This window comes from Ornithodoros turicata, chromosome 1 (assembly GCF_037126465.1).
Source record: "Ornithodoros turicata isolate Travis chromosome 1, ASM3712646v1, whole genome shotgun sequence".
Classification (NCBI taxonomy): domain Eukaryota; kingdom Metazoa; phylum Arthropoda; class Arachnida; order Ixodida; family Argasidae; genus Ornithodoros; species Ornithodoros turicata.
Window position 1 is genome coordinate 158,067,500 of NC_088201.1, and position 14,270 is coordinate 158,081,769.

The following is a 14,270-nucleotide window of genomic DNA, read 5'->3' on the forward strand; positions in this document are numbered from 1 at the left end:
GTAGTGCTCGATCACGTGATGGTATTTTGCGCGCTGATTGTCTGGGCGATTGACGTCATCCCAGTAGGGTGATCAGATAAGTTTTCTATATATGCGTACGTTTTCTTGGTTTGACGCTAGATGGTGCCAGCGTCGGCGTGAACCGCGATGTTCAAAATTCGAGTTTACGAAAACTACGAGGTGTTGAGGCATGCATTTTTGTATGTGAAGTTGCTTTTGTGTATTCTATCGGTAGCCTCTGCGGAAAAGTCTCTCCAGCTTCTGGTCAGAGACCCTTTAAGATTTGCCTCTGCGGCTGCTTCAGCGTAGCACAGTTGAAGCAATAAAGAAAAATGTGGGGTTACAACTGGTTCAAATATTTACTTACCCCGTGATTTAGGCATCCCTCTTCCGCATCCGTGCTGCACCCACTGTACATGTGAATGAAACGACCATCATTTAGTCTACCTACGGCGTCTACACAGCAACTGCGGAGGGAGGGGTTTCCAAAAGTTCTGTAGCTATAGGGAGCTTTCACCTACGTTTGGATGCCTCGGTTTTTTCTCATTGTACCATGTCCATTTTCTGTGAGCTGAATACCTCCAGTGGATTCCTAATGCGTAGTGTTTCGTTTTTGCAAAACATGCCGTCGCGCTCTGCATTTTTCACAAACGAGTCACTGCGTTTTAGGCTAGAACGGTTCTCGCGAGTGTTCCACTGACAGTATTTATCTTCACGTCCTTCGGACAGCGACGCCAGGAAAAAGACGCCGACAACAGATTTTAGGGAAGTTAGAAACACTAGTTCATTTAATGGGCACGAAGACAGTGCCACTGCCGAGGCGTCGACCCTTTTTTTTCATTTAACTTTCAATTTACTTAAAATGCATACTATGTAGTTCATTTGCAGTTGGGCAGAATTGTGTCGAAATGTTACTTTCACTGAAAAAAAAAACAGAGACACGCATCACTTAGAACACCAGCAAAGGTGATTTATAACGAGGACGTTTAGTACACCAGCATTCTTTAGCGTCCAATATGTAACAGCTCCGCATGGTATCCCGTCTGCATTGATGTCCGGACATTTTTGTAAACTAAATAATTCGTACTCACAGTGCAGGTCCCAGCGCAACGAGAACCACCACGGTGACAACGACCAAAGTTCATTTTGTGAACGATTCCCTCTTTTGTTCTGTTACCTCGGAGTCGCTGAATGTTTTCGTGTTCAGTGACGCTGTACAGCTTGGGACAAAAGTTTATGGAACACGACACTAGCGTATTTCTTCATCGGAGCGGCCTCCCGCTACCTACGAGGGAAAGATCGAATAAGAAACGGGTAGCCGGTCATACACTGAAAAAAATATCGGGCTCTTTATACAGAAAAAGCTCTGGAAAAAAAACGCCCAGAGCGATCTGTTTATTTTGCAGAATGTCTGTTCATAGTATTTACAGAAACCTTGTGAAAATTACAGAGAACTTAGTAAAAGTACAGAATATCCGTACTTTTTGATTACAGAGCAATCTGTTGTATTTTACAGAATTTCTGTTCAGTGCATTTACAGAAGCACTGTGCAGATTACAGAAAACTTGGTAAAAGTACAGAATATCTGTACCTTTTTTATAATGGAGCGTTTCCGCGTGGACAGACTTACAGGGCTTCCCAGTTCTGCTGAAACCCCCGTATTAAATGCCCATGGGGTATTGATTGGTTTCTTTCTTCATATACATGTACACATGTCGAAATATACCTGTATACATGTATGTGAAAAAAACCAATCGCCATGGGTATTTAATACAGAGGTTTCACCAGCCAGAACCGGAAAGCTCTGTAAGTATTCTGGCCACACGGAAGTTCTCGGTGAAGGTTTATATAGCCAATGGAGAACCTGAGGAGTGGAGGTTGTAAGGATCACGAGAGACCGTTTTGCTCTTCGCCATTGCTGCATGCCTGGGATGCCGTACACCAAAACATCCAAGGCACCGATCCAAACATGTGTGACTTTTGTAGCATGCTTTGATGCAAAACATGTGATATGCTGTGCATAAAATCGAGCTGTGAGATTACACATAGTCCAAGACTATTTTCTTTGAGGCATGCTATTAAGTGAGGATACATTTTGCCCCAGAACAATGAGCACGTTAGACCGCTTTGCCTAAGTACAGTTCACATTGGGAATGCCGTGGGTTTTGTGGGTGTAGGCCGGGTACGGGACATGCATAAAGCGTTCGGGCGCGGCCCGGGCGAGTAAGTCATGAAGAAAGTCTAGCGTATGACAGGCTGCGCATTCACATAGCGGTCATCACTCGGGCAGATAACTCAAAGAAAGTAGTCTTGGACCAGGCCTGGGCATGAAAATTCGGCATGGGCAACAACAACTACGAAAGTTTCAGCTGCGGTTTTTAAATTTCACACGTAACATGAAAAACGGTTAGGAGCAACTAATATTTATTCGAACAAGAACTTTCGTGCAAGAGACTGCACTTCTTCAGGTTACACAACTAAGTGCGACACGAGTATATATACCAAGTGAACAGATACAATAAAACAGGTTTCCAGAACTAAGTAAACACAACACAACCAGACAGTAATACAATGCATCACGTGAGCAACCGTCACATAAGAATCAGGAAAGAGAAGGTGTACGGGTAAATGAGACATTCGGAGAATTGGGGTTCAAAAGATTTGGTGGTGAAAAAACGGGGGCACAGGTGGATGTCTAGCCGTGTACGAGGGGAACACAGCTTTTGTTGAACTGCGTGGGAAGGTACGGGTGACCTTATGGGCTGAAGGGAAAATGGAGCTAAGAATGCTAAGAACAGAAGGTGAATGGAGTAGCTTAGCTGGATGATGGGTTGAACAACTGCAGAGGACCGCCATGAACGTTTAGTCCCCGTGGTTTTAAAGAAGAAAATTTTGAAATGAAGAAGGACTCGCGATTTTTGCGTTTGCAATCGGTGGTGTAGCCAGATTCCAGAATTGCAATGGACAGGTGTGTATCCATGTCGTGCCCGGGAAGATTAAAATGTATAGCAACGGGAGTGGGGCGATTATTGACAATGTCGGATTTATGACCGTAAAACCTCTGACGCATGGTGTTGGAGGTTTCACCAATGTACTGAACATTGCATTTCATACATGTTATTAGATAACAAATGTTAAAGGAGTTACAGTGCAAAGATTGTTTAATTTGAAAGGTGTAGTTGTTTATGGTACTGGAGACCGAGGTGCAGGTAGAAATAAGATTACAAATTTCGCAGCGTGTGCCGTTGCAGGGACCCGAACCAGGTGTTGTAGTACGGCGCAAACGCGAAGAAGTAAGGATATTCCGGATATTCCTTGACCTGCGGCATGTAACAATGGGGGCAGAAGGAAATAGTTCTTTCAATTTTTCGTGACTGTGTAGAATGTTAAGATGGCGCTGGAAAATAGTTTTCGTGTTACGAAGGGCTTTGTTGTAGGTGGTCACGAAAGTAATATTTCTGTGTTCCTCGTTAGGTTGGCTGGAAAGAAGTAACTCTCTGTCCAGCGAGCATGATTTGGTGAAAGCATTTTCAATTAGATTGCTGGGATAGTTACGCTTCCTGAAATCAGCAGACATTTCGTGAGCGCGTCTGTGGAAATCGTCGGTATTGGAACATATGCGCTTGAGTCGTGTGAACTGCCCAAAAGGAATATTTCTTTTCTGGACATTGGGGTGATAACTACTAAAATGAAGATACTGGCGTCTATCGGTTGGTTTCTTATAAAGGTCGGTGACTAGTTTTCCAGACCGAATGGAGACAGTGACATCAAGAAAATTGATTGAAACATTGGAATAGTTGCAGGTGAATTGGATAGTGCTATGCAAGGAGTTGAAGTGTTCAAAGAGAGACAATAAGGAAGAGTTGTCACCTGGCCACGCAACAAAAATGTCGTCGATGTATCTCAAGAAAATGAGCGGCTATACGGGGAAGGATTCAAGGGCCCTCTTTTCAAATTGACCCATGAAGAGGTTTGCATAGTTAGGTGACACGCGGGATCCCATCGCTGCGCCATGTACTTGGACAAAATGTCTGCCATTAAACTCAAAGTTATTATACTTTAGGACCAATTCAAGTAGTGGGATGACCGCAGAAGTGTGGAGGATGTCGGAGGGAAAAGAAAGGAGAAAGGATTCCACTGCATTCAGGCCCTCATCGTGGGGGATGTTAGTATACAGTGATTTTACGTCCATGGTTACCAGTGTCATATTGGTCAGATCTGAGAACTGGTTGTTGATAGAATTAATTTTAAGGAGAAAATCATTTGTCTTTGACGTATGAAGGAAGTAGCGGAGGTACATGTTTTATACAATGGTCTATCAGAAGGGAAATCTTTTCTGTTTGTGTGTGAATGCCTGATATTATAGGTCTGCCAGGGTTATTTTCCTTGTGGACTTTTATAAGGAGATAAAATGAACCAGGATTAACGTTTTTAGGCTTGATGAATTCTGCTATGTGGCGTGGAATTAAATTGTCATTAGCGAGTGCGGAAATCTTTTTGATGATTATCTGACAAAACAAGGGTGAAGGGTGTATCATTATCAAGAACCCTGTAGAAAGTAGTGTCGTTGAGATGGTTATTGGCCTCATTAATAGAGTCGGAAGTGTCCATGACCACAATTCCCCCTCCTTTATCCGCAGGCCTGATCACTATGTCATCCCGTGTTTTAAGATTACGTAAAGCAATCATCTCAGCTTTGGATAAGTTAGGATTTTTAACGTTAATTGACTCGCCGACTAGCTTATTGATATCGTTATAGACCGCCTTGATGTAGTTGTCGGTCAGGGGTCCAAATGGAGGGCTTCTTAAAAGGGTTCGTGTTGGTAATTGCACTGCCATGAAAAAATGTCTGCAAATGCATCCTCCTACCTAAGCTTTGTAAATCATTCAGTATGCATTGGAGAAATTCACGTGTTTGTAAGCTTATACAGTCATGCACCTGTGACGCAAAAGACAAAATACAGACAAGTTTATTGTAGTCTCTCTGTGCCGACAGGGAACAGTAAAGCTCACTTGGTCACAGTTGTGGCCCGGTAAGTACAATTGTAGCACAAAGACACTGAATAGGCAATCATAATGACAATCTAGGGGGACTGAAACCACTGTATCAACAAGGAGTTATTACGTTTGACGTATTTTCTAGTACAATAAAGTAGATGGCTTTGACACGTGTGCAAACCATTTTAGAAAAGTGAACACAAAATAAGGCAATGTTACACTAAATGGCATATAACCTGTACCATTAAATCAAGGAAATTTGTTAATGAACTAGCGTTCTTGTTCTAGCCCATTATGGATCAAAGAACTCTCCTGAGCGGAAGAGTGAAAACACAGTAGAACTTTAGCTGTTCCAACAGTTTTCTGCTCTAGAAAGCTGACAAGTACTGTTCTATGCTCGTTTGGTGCATTCACAAATTTGTCTAAAATTAAATAAGCAGCTATAGCAGAACTGGACCATGCTCTTTCAGGTGCACAATAAGTAAACAAATTGTGTGTTATTGACAACGAACAAAATGTTAAAACAGTTTCCTGCTCTGAAGGATAAAGTTTATGTAGCATTTTACACATTCACACAAATATGACATATCATTAAATAGGTAAAGAAAGTTAGCTTGAATGAACGAGCATACTTTCTCAGGCACATTACAAATAAGATAATGTTTTGTACCGAAAACAAAACCACAAAGGCAATGCTGAAGCCTAATTTTTCATACCCGTTTTTTTCTGTTACCCGTCTTAAACGATAAGGCAAGATATTGTAAAATGGCCACGGCATAAACATGAAGAAAAAGCTGCAACACTGTAAGATGACAGGCCCACCCATATCAGAAAACAAGAAGAAAAGTCGCTAGATAGACACATGCAGTCATTCGTATTTGATCGCATTTTGTTTTGTCACCTTGTGATGTTTCAGAAGGATTAATTTGTTCTGAAGTTTATCATCACACGATTTATCAAAAACGAAATTTCCCTAGTTAAGACTACATTTGCACGGCACCAAAGAGAAGCCCATCTAAACATTACTCCATTTTGCCACGAGTCTGATCGTAATTCATGAACCAAGTATAGTGACAAAGATACCCAGAAAATGATGCCTTGTGGCACCTCTACAGTTCCGCGCATAGGGAATTCAGCATGCCTTCACTCCACCCGTGCTTAGAGAGGGTGGTTGTGAGTAACTCTACACAAACCTAGGGAGGGAAAGTGGTTATAAAAAAGTGCATGCTGATCTGCATCAAATATATCTGTCGCCAATTACACCCCCAATCTTACCCGCTCTCCTTTACATTTTGTTGTTGTTGTTGTTGTTGTTCTCTGCTCCTGCAGTTGCTTTGGCTCACTGTTTGGCTTCTTTGGCTTCTTGTTACCTCATGCAATCCCTTATCTTTTAAAATACATAACAATCACATTAATGTTTATATAACATGTTGCTATGCCATCCTGCATATCACAAAAGTGGTAGTACAATATAGTGCATGCAGCTTATCAGCATGGCGAACGAGTGCAATGGAAAGCTCAGACAGACCAATGACAGAATACTCAGAGAGACAGCTCACAGCTCAGCTCACGACAACAACCCGACTCCTCTACATTTCTGATGATAATTTTTAAGACAGGTACTTAGTATGCTCTCACTGCCAGCTCACAATAGCAGGAAATGTCTTGTGTTGCCATCAGTTACCTGCACTGAATATGCTGCTCATAAATTCGTCGCTACATTTCTGTGTTTTCCTGCACCCGTTCACGATGGTGAGTACAACAAGTACGATCTAGGTAAGAAACAACTTCATTGCTTTGAAGTCTTTTAGTTTTATGCACAAAGAGAGCGTCCTTGCTGCTGATCCACTCACATGGCTCCTCTTCGACTCTCATGTATTTCGTAGACGGTTTGGTACCCAGGAAATATCTGCAGTGTGCAAAGGTACTCTTAGGACACTTAACAGAATGATGGCATGATTGCACAAAACAATCAACCCTATGTTAGTCTCTCACAAGTCTTGAAAACGCAAACAAATTTAAAGTAATTTCTGCTGTTAAAATAATAGTGATTAGCTACGCTTGAGTTTGAACTACCCTTTGCAAAGTAAGGGTAACTACCAATCAAATAGAAGAAAAGTAGTTTAATTAGTAGCTGAACTACAAGTAGTTTAATTGCTGCTCATTACTAGGCACGTCACACTCTGTTCCAAAACAAATAGCTTGGCATGTATGAAAACATACAAAACACATCAAGAAGGTAGGTAATCATAATCCGCTGGTCAGCTGCAAGGAAGAATGCCACGACTGCTTGTTAGCTCCCTGCATAAGGTTCCTCATTTGCAGTGCTATATGATCAGGTTCAAGCAGCATCTACAACAATTAGTGTGAAGTTTGACGTGCCACAGCTCCAATGAATTGAAACTGTAGCGGTTCCGGTGCCATCGCCATACAGCGCCATCGCTATTCTCTCGCGCCGAGCCATTTCCGGCACGATCTCCTCTCGAATAAATCACTTTCTTGAATATCACGCAACATGAAGGTTGTCCCGCCTGTTTCCTTCAAAACTATTTTTTATCGGTTATGTTGTCCATAACTGAAAAAGCTGAAAGCTGCTTAACGAAAACATCTATTTTGCTCAATTCACACTTATTAGTGTTACTGCCTTGAATGTGCACATAAAAGTGTGCCTGATAATTCAAAGAAAAATTGCTAGCCTCTTGAGTATCAATTAATCCATTACAATTATTACACACAGCATTTGCACTTCCTTTCTTCAAAGCACATCGATGCACTACTCACATTCACTGACGGACACTTTCCTTTTTAACTGTGTTTTCTCTGGCAGTGGTCTGAAGGTGCATGAAACGTCTCGAATGTCACCCTTCACTCAGGATGGTAGCAGGGAAATAAATAGCTGTTAATATTCATATGGTTGCCCTGGTGTTCCACATAGGCTACAGGCTTGGAGCGGCCTATTTCTTGCACTTGTACGTTTTTCTTCATTCTGCCTGAGGAGAACACAGATATTCTACTCAAGACGCCTGTAATACAACACTCACGCATCCAACAATTTGCTAACACCGCACAGGAAATGTGAACATCACAACGTTCGGGTTCTCATTCACGCCAGGCTCTTGCGAGCCATCAGTTGTGTAAGCTGACGCCGACAGCGAATATCACGTTGAAGAGGAGCGGTTCGCTCTTGTGGGTATTGTTATTTAATAAGGAACGAGACACCGATTGTGTCGAACGACGAAATGCATCGCACCACATATTCTTGGATCAACAGCTCCGACTGCACGGTCAGGTGCACGCACAATTATCCCACTGCCGTTACAGCAACTCGCCTCCATGAACACGCTTAATAACGTATACATTCAAGCATACTCGCGTCAGGAATTGATATGCACCCCGACGCAGTCAGTTTGACCATATCACTGTGTCGTTTTATGCTCAACCACATGACTTCACTACGCGGCGAGTATAAATGACAGGCATTGGTGAAGTTAGGCCTAAACAGTTTCCGTTTGTACGACACGACAAACACAGTACTTGTCTCCGCACACTCTTAGTGGAACTTCTGTATCAAAAATTTAGCACTATGCACTTGCTACTGACCATGACAATGGGATTCAACCTAATTTCTACAAGAAATCTGCTCACCTGAAGCCGAGACGAAGATACAAAGATGCAGCTACGCAGCAGAGCACCAACCGCCAACTTTCGAAACCGCAGTTCGTGAGCACGCGTTTGTGAGAGCACGGTCAACAGAGGACGATCCCTCGGATCTCTCGCTCGTATCGAAGCGGGAGAAAAAAAGATCGTTTGATTCGATCGCATTTTCGCTGGACTGATTGCAATATGGCTGACAAACGTCGATCGTGATCGCTGTAGTTCTTAAACAGAGTATGCTCTGTAAAATGGTTATACAGAAGAGTCTGTACCCATTTACAGGGAATTTCTCTGTTTTTTCTCTGTTATTTTACATAAATTTTTTTCAGTGTAGTATCCATCCCTCAGTATGTGTGTCCGCTCCTGTTCGCTGCGAGGGTGTCGCTCCAGTGAAGAAATGCGACACCCCGGTGTTCCGTAAACTTTTGTCCCAAGCTGTACCTCAGCCAGTGATATGACGTGGCTCCCTTCAGAAATCGATTTATATTAGAGTGGCAAAGACCCATGATGCAACTCGACAACATCCCAGTAACTAATAAGGCGCGGCGTTCTTTTCTTTTTTTTAATGGTGACCAGAACACGAGCGAAACCAATTATTGTTGGGTGGAGATATCTTATTTCACTTCTTTTACGAAGAGTATAGTACAGCATAGGTCAGGTATTTTGTGTGCTAACATCTGGCTTTTGTGACAGCTTGTGCGTAATGCTGGCTGAGATTGGAAACGGGATAAGGTTTCCTAGGAATCCAGTCCATGTCAATTTAACACGTGGCTTTTCCGTGTTCCGTCGCACTGAACATCTGTTCTTCACGGCCGACGCATTTAGTTATATGTAGGGTTCCCCGTCTTCGGTTTTTATTTTTGGGCGGATTCGGCGTATCTTTTTTCCGTGTTTGTCGATTTTCACAAAATCGGAATTTTTCGATGTTTTTCCTGGCGTGTACAGGTCCCGACAAAAGTTTACGGAACACGCGAGCGATGTATTTCCCTTCGAGAGAGAGATGAGAAGCAAAAATCTTTACAGGTACTCTAAAGCAGCAGCGGTCGACTTTAATTTAGTGTGGCTATTCGAGAGTCCAGGACATCAGTACGAAAACGGGGCAAATTTCATTCCAATCGGCGGTGCAGTTAATTAGAAAATTTAAATTAAAGATTACGGGCGACACTGTCATAGTATTCGGAAGGGATCCGTTCTCTCTGCCGAGCACGGCGACAAGCACGAATGCGTATAACACTGGGCGCGACCTAACAATCCACCACAGAATCCGCCGCTGCAATCCACACAACGAACCTCGTCTGCGGATAAACAAACTTCGTGTTCGCGTCTGTCCCTTCGTGTTCCCTGGTATCGGAATTTTACAAATACTAAACAGTTGAAATGTGGAAGTCGTTAAATGGGCCAGACAGTGTCGGCTTTTTGTACACTGTGTGTATCATCCTCAGAACGACTGCTTTCCGTTATGTCCATTATCCGGTGATTTCTCGCCAATTAGATCAGGTGGCGCTTCCGTCGAACAGCGCTGCCTTTCTTTTTCATCTTATTCCGCAAAAAAACAAAACAAACACACACACACACACACTAAATAGGCGTTTCTGCACTCCTACGGTAATATATGATACGAAATAATATAGCCACAAACAGAACAAAATCGTGACAAAATAATGCCGCATACATAATACATATTCGACACTGTTGCCCGCTGCAAATATTTAGAGAGAGTTATCGGTCAAATGGTTCCGCATATGGGATTTACAGGCGACAGAGTCTCAGGACACGTCGCAAGCATATACTTCACAGTGCTTTACAGTACCTTTAATTTCCGCTCGAAACTGGGGCAGTGAATGACCGCGGTATTCCAACACTTGCTCGAGCTCCACAAAGCTCCTCTTTCAGGGGATTATCTGCCTGCAGCGGGGGATTGTAAAAGGAGGACAAATAGGTTGTCATAAATAGCTCTCTTTGCCGGTATTATGATTCACTTTTTCCGACGGTTTACAGACAATGGCAAGTTGAAGGACTGTGAGAATTTCGGGTAGATATCGCGTTTTTGATCCGAATTCTTGAAAATTTGTTCGGGGGGAATGTATCGTGAAATGTCGGGTTTAACCCGACAACAAAGAACCCTAGGTATACACTGTAGTATAATAGAGGAGAAACCACATTACAGAGGTGCGCCTGTGTATACAAGTCACGATTGTAAGTGAATTTTCATAGCAAGCCTTAAGGCAACCCAAGATGAATTTTCCGGAACACTGTGCCCGCGAAGGAACGTGAAGACGGGACCCCGAAGACTAACGATCTCCCGAGTAGTTTGAACTGCGCAAGAGAAAGAGTGAGACGTTCATTGCGCAGTCGCAGACTCGTGAGAGTAAATAGGGAAGGTTTACGGTGAATGCGATCAGCTGAATTCTATTTGAGCGTAGTTTTTCGAGCGTAGTTCAACTCTACCAAACTGGTGGCGCTGCCGAACACTGTGATGTCATTTGTTCACAAACAGGGAGAAGTCTCTGCCCTCCTCCATCACTCGTCTACGTAGCCAAACGCATCCGGGGTAAGCTGGTGGAAAAGTATACTTCTTGCTGGGAATTAGGTTGCCACCTTTGGTGGTGAAAAATACCGGCTGAGGGACAGGATATGAAATAGGAGAAAGGGAAGTGGGTGAGAGGTGTACGAGCACAGAGAGAGAGAGCGCCACCCGATCAAGATAATACGAGGAAACATGTGTTCCTGTGTGTGGCTGGATCATTGATGCTAGAAATTACTATAAACAGGCATGAACGCTACACTGGATCGTATTGAGCAACCGGATTGGACTGCCACTTACTTTGAAAAACGCATCGCCACAGACAAACCCTTCTTTGCAGGCAGAGATCTCATGAAGGTTTTATACGACCTAAGTTCTAGCTGGCTCGACACAACTACCAACAGCTTTGCAAAACCACTGCTCTTGTCCCCTCCGAACACAAGGCTTAATGAATAACAATGATAATAACAAGAACAATGAATAATAATTATAATGGGTAACTAAGAAAACGACTGGTGGATGCGGAGTTGGGTCTGTGCTCCAGATATATTCAAGCTGTAGTGGGATGTTGAAGGAAAAACCCCGTAAAAACCCTTATGAAAGGCCTTGAGCCACAAATACCAGCAAAAGGCTGCCGGTAGAACCTTCGTACCGGCAACCAGTAGAGCGCGCAAAAAACCGGCCGTGCCGGTATAATACCGGCATGGTGGCCACCCTAGCTGCAACAAACCTTGAAACAATAGCGAGTTTTAGTGTGCCTGTGCATGTCGGGCGTTGTTATTGAAATTCTTGTGCGTGCATGCCAGTTATTTTCCTTCTTCACGAAAGCTGCCACGGCCTTGGCCTCGGAGATGAGAGTTGCACTGGCATGATTGTGGCACGATGTTGCAATGTTGTAATGAACAGTTTCCCGTTGTTGTATCGCCCGCTACAAGTCTCTTCTTGCCATTTTCGCTCTAATCGCTGTAATTAAAATGAACTAATTAATTTCACTTAATTAACTAATTAATTGCAAAAGAAAAATAATCTGAGTTTCCTCACACCACTGGTAACACTATGCAGTCCGTCCTTTTGGTGTACGGTGAACCATTTTTTTAAGAACTTTGGCTCATTTTAGTGCAAACCCTGTATGCGAAACTTCAGTTCATATCATCGTTTTCAGAAGAACAGACTATTTTTTCACTTTCTGCCTCGTGTCTATGTTTATGAATCGTTTCTGAGAAGTTAATGCTCACTATAGCGGTTACGGCATCTCTAGGAAAAAAAATATGCATGACTAAAATCTTACGTTGCAGGTGTCCTCATTTTCCAGCATGCATTCTGCTAAGGAACAATACAGGAAACATTAGGGAAACAGGAATATAGTACGACCCTTGACTCTGCGGCAGGGTTGAAGGGTAAAGTTTGGAGGCAGCATCTGACAAAGTGTCTGTCCAATCACAGGGCTGAGATAAAAGGGTATTCGTAGTTCGTTATGGCTCCCCGCACGGATCCACAAAAGAAACGGGGCGCTTCGTAACCTAGAGCCGTTTGCTGTAACCCCTTATTTGGGAAAGGGTTCAATGAGCTCTATCCAGGCGTCATAGGGGAGAGTGGGACATTAGGAAGCTGCGCAGACATCTGACCTGCTCGCATATCGTATTGTACAGTAAAAGGCAGTTGAAGCCACAGTGCTTAAGGGGATGACACGTTTCGACGCCATTTTAGATTGACTACGTGTCCCTGACTATATGACGGCCCTCATGGTGCGTGTTTCCTGCGTAAATGCTGAGTTTTCACGCCCAGCGCGAAATTCTGCACATCGCAGTGGCTCGTATCGCGTGGTTCACTGCATCAGAGTTTCATATTTTCACGCAGCAGTCAGTTCACGTTCATCGCTCCTATTCCTTAGAACATCATACGACCACCACCACCACCAGTCAGTTCACGGGCGTCCATAGCAACCAGGCAGGGCGCAGCAAGTCACTTCTGGTTCTGATCCAGCATCCTACTTCGTTTTTTAGCAATGGCCACCCGTACGAAGAACCTGAAGGACATCTCCAAGTACAACAACTTTCGCTCGTGAAGGTCTATGTTACCAAATGATGATGATGATGATGATGATTGGAGGTTTTTGGCGCAAAAGCGACTTCCATAGAGTTTACCAAATGCAAATCAATTACAAAGGAACGCACACAAAAACCACAATTTCAGGACATTACAGGAAGGACTTCGTAAAGCACGTACTCGAAACCCGGTGTGCACGCAGCAGCGGGATTTGTGCCCCAAGCGGTTCGACAGGCGTATTTTTTCACGGTGCGTGGTCATGTAGAGTGCTACGCAGCGCGATATTCACTGAAACACACGCCATGCCGGCCGGCCTTATGGCTTCACGTAGAGGACGCCGGCTAAGAGAGAGGGATCAGGACTGCAAAGGCGCGCGGTCTAATCTGCAGCTGTTAGTCATAATCATATTGATGTCGACATAAGCTCTTTCAGGAAAAAAGTACATTCTAAAAAAAGGAGTGATTTTACTCCATTTGGGGACTAAATGCGTTGCCACTAAAAATAGTCCCTTTCAGGAGTAAATCTACGGGAGTAAATGAATGTCACAGAGTGGAGACTGCATTGCACGCTCTGTTCTAGGAGTCTGAGGTACATAATTCGTGTGCATGCATGAAAATACCTTGAATCAAACCGTCAACCGTATATCGCGTGATATAAAATCTTGTGACATGCATTGGGCACAGTTTGCGAAGGAAGTATAGCTATTTCTTACTCTGTGTGGGTGGACAATTTCGAACTTGGCTGAGTTACAGAGGCTTATGCCATCAATTTGACCAATAGCACATACTTACGTAGACCGTTGCATTAAGAAGACAATTCGCGAAGTTCAGTGACATTTTACAGACCTGGGGAGTAAATGTAGGGGTTAGGGGACTAAAATGAGGAGTAACTGGCAGTCTAGGGGACTAGAAGTCTGCAATTACTCCCTATTCACTCCATTTGTTCTTAGAGTGTACTTGTGGTGGATGGCAAATAAGTGACGGAACCGAAGGACGGTCCTCCAAACAACTTTCCTGAAGCGAGACAGCAGCTCGTTGAGCGACTTCTG

The 14,270-nt window shown here is 43.5% G+C and overlaps 1 long non-coding RNA gene across 1 annotated transcript; it reads right to left on the reverse strand.

The window, feature by feature from the left end:
- Positions 1–4,675: 4,675 nt before the first annotated feature.
- On the reverse strand, positions 4,676–8,698 carry LOC135371675 (uncharacterized). Its single transcript, XR_010415695.1, has 3 exons — positions 8,644–8,698; positions 7,780–7,988; positions 4,676–6,907 (listed from the first exon to the last, which is right to left on the reverse strand). It is a non-coding gene; the product is annotated as an uncharacterized LOC135371675 (long non-coding RNA).
- Between the last annotated feature and the right edge of the window lie 5,572 nt (positions 8,699–14,270).